Genomic DNA, 3,660 nt, shown 5'->3' with positions numbered 1-3,660 from the left:
AAGTTTTAGAACTCTTTCCATGGATACTTTGGTATATCTGGAAAAGCCGTAATCGATTTCTTTTCGAAAATTTCAAAGAACCCCCCATGGACACCCTGGCCTTGGCATTACAAAAAACATATGTCTGGAAGCAAGCAAACTTGAAAGATGTAGAGATATCGAGTCTCTCGTCCGCCCGGTACTATCCCACTATCCTTCTCCCCGAATCTCGGAATGTCAGATTGATGCCTCCCGGCATATTGGGGACAAACTGAGTGGACATGGATGGGTTCGAGTCGACGACCAAGGCCGTATTCTTCATCTTGGCCTCAAGAATACGAGAAAAAGTCTATCACCGCTCCAGACGGAAGTTGACTCTTTGTTTTCGGCAATGGATTGTATGATCTCGTTAGGAGATATCTCTGGCGCTTTCGCATCCGATTGCTCTGACATGATATCTCTCCTCGACAACCAAGACGATTGGCCAACTTTTGCAGTAGAAATGGCCTCTTTCTAGTCCCTCATTTGTTTTTTCCCTTCTTTTAACATTAATTTTTTTCCTCGAAGTTCTAATACTCGAGCAGACTGTTTAGCCAAAAACGATCGGGCTCGTAATAGTCTTTTTCCCATGTAAGCAAGTCGGTTCCTGAATGGCTCTCTCTAGCGCAGAGTCTCTTTCCGATATCTTAATAAAAATGGTGTTTAACGAAAAAAAAAAGAAAAAAAGTACAAGAGCGAGAACTTGTAGTTCCCAAGTTTTATTGATCATAGTGAAAACTGATTTATCAGAAAGTAGACGTAACTCTCACGTTCATGATAAACCATTATAAATAGTGTGTTTTATTTTTTGCTTAAATTCAATTTTATGCGGGTCGGATTTGTGATCTAAATCCTAAGAGAATTATGGTAACAAAGTGATTATAACAAAGAATCTGAATGAATTGATAGTAACAGAGCGATTGTAACAGTGTCATTGTAGTAAAAACCGCGAATGTGGTACTTTTAAAATGTGATTGCAATGAAGGCTGTGAATTAATGGGTTTTCAACATTGGTGTTTAATTATGGTAAGAATATATTTTACATTACATGAGACTATGTGTAAACCAGTTAACACTAGATTGTTAAGGTAATGTATCGTTACCGACGAATATGATCATCTCCTAATTAGACACAATATGGTTGGTGATATAGATTGTGTATTTGGTAATGTAGTTCCTAGGTAGCTAAGATTTTTCATTGTCAAGGATATTATTTACCTATTATTTATTTACAATATTGGTACTAATTTGCGTAATAGCATATAGGCCAGGACGGAACCAGAAGCAATTAAGGGACTTGATGATTTTTTGATTAACACTCAACAAAAGCTTGCAACCCTTGTTTTTTATTTTTTATTTGGCAAAGTTACAAACATAAGTTAAGCTATCTTGTAAAACCTCAAACTTTTATTTTATATGATGTTCACCTTCCTATATAAAAAAAAAGAGAACATTGGTACTTATTAGGATTTTTTTTTCTTCTTTTTAGAAAAAAAAAACATTTGACGCTCAAAATTAAAATTTATTAATAAATATACTATAAATATACATGTTTTTAAATGTATTATGAAGATTTAATTAAATCTTAAAAATGATTTGATAAAATCTTATATAGGTAAGTAGGTAACAAAGCAATTAGAACAAAGAATCGGAATGCTATTCATGGTAACAGAGTGATTATAACAGGATCATTGTAACAAAATTAGTCATTGCAATAAAGGAATAAGAGGATGATAGATAAATATGATTGTGTGTTTATAGGTATTAATGATGAGCGTTTATGGTAAGAATATGCATGAGACTATGTGTAAACCATTTAAGATCAGCTGGATGGTTATGTATCACTATGGACGGATAACTAGGTTATTTTCCCCATTTTAATGTCATTAAAAGGAACAATCGAAACATAAAGGTTTTCAAAACAGAGCAACAACTTATAACCTTAAAAGATAAAGAAAAACATAGGAAATCACATAATTACACAGAGGTAATCAATACTTCCGAAGTAAAGAGAGCATGTTAGCATAAAGGTATAGCCCAAAAACAACTTTCGGTTGTCGAGGATCATCCACAATAACACTCCGGGAAATTAGAGAAGCAGCTTTATTTTGATTTTTGTACGACTTACATGAATCTAGCTACTCCCATGATTTCTATGGCCCAAAGATGACTTCGTGACATAGCATCCATTAGGATATCAATGAAGCTAAAGGCATGCCAGCTATGAACCAGAACAGTTCCCATATAATCTCTTATTGCCCAGGCCACTCTACACAACAATTTTTTCTTAGACCAAGGGAAGCCGATATTTCATTTCAGGCATCTTTTTTGGGAGCTTCCCATTTGTTAATCTGAATTTTATTCTCTCTATTTAATTCATCTTCACCACAAGTTTCCTGACACACAAACCATTGATTCACATTTTCAAGGATCTATACATTCATTTCAGTAATTTGAAAACGTTTCCCTTTAAACAAAAACTTGTTTCGGTCCTTCCATATTACCCATAGTATTCACGGGTAGTTTCTTCTAGATCCTTATTTTTTCTCTATTCCCTTTGTATTTTATTTGTATGGTTCTTTTTACTCGTAAATTTCCTTTCACCTTTCAAAACTCAATTAAAGTAACTCCAAAAGTGTTAAGAATCTATGCAATAGACATCGTTAAAATATTAAGTAATTATATTTAGATATTTTAAATATAAAATCATCTATACTTTTTTATGCATGTGCCACAAAATGTATAAACCTATTATTGAAAAAAGATGTTTTAATATCTTTAGCTATAAATTTGAACTGTTGAGACTCAATCTTTTGTCTTTAAGAATGATATAATCAAACATTAAAGTTTTTTTTTTTCTTGAGCATGCATGGAGGAAATGAAGAGAGAAATGTTACATGCATTAGTATGTAGTGGAAAAAATAAAATTATGTTAATATTGTTTCATTTATAATTCAATCAAAAGTGTCAAAAAGGGCTATTCATTTATTCTATACATATCAAACCCCACAAGATTTTATCACATTACGATTTGAATAGAATATTAAGAAAAAGGCATAAAGGTAGAGGTTAGTTTGCATGTCGTGTTACATAATGTTAAAGACATATAATAAGTTAGCTAGAGAACATGTTCTGGAAATGTCAGTTTGCTTTGGTACAAACCCAACAGTTTTCATACTAATTATGTTTCTTTGTTATAAACTTGCAAAAAAGCATAACACTAACAGTTTCATTGAACATGTATTTCTTGAAGAACCCACAAACCAACAATTTGGCACAAGACTCACAACCACCTTATTGTTTCCATGTTTGGCCCACAAATGAAATATATATATATATATATATATATATATATATATATATATATATATGCTATCAATCAAGTGCATGTTTATGGTTTACATTATAGTGTATACAATAACTTATATAAATAAAATAACTTCTATATAATAATATTGGAACTTTGAAAATTTATTAATTTATAAAGATATTAATGAATTGATAAACTAATATATAGTAGTTTCTAGAAATATTATTTAAGTCCTTCTATTCAATATTATTTTTTGCTGATTTTTTTTAACATAAATTATTTTGGAAGCATCATAAACTGTTGGGGCTATAAACAAATGATAATATATATGG

This window comes from Arabidopsis lyrata (assembly GCF_000004255.2).
Source record: "Arabidopsis lyrata subsp. lyrata unplaced genomic scaffold ARALYscaffold_3, whole genome shotgun sequence".
Lineage (NCBI taxonomy): Eukaryota > Viridiplantae > Streptophyta > Magnoliopsida > Brassicales > Brassicaceae > Arabidopsis > Arabidopsis lyrata.
Note: the sequence above shows the minus strand (reverse complement) of the source record.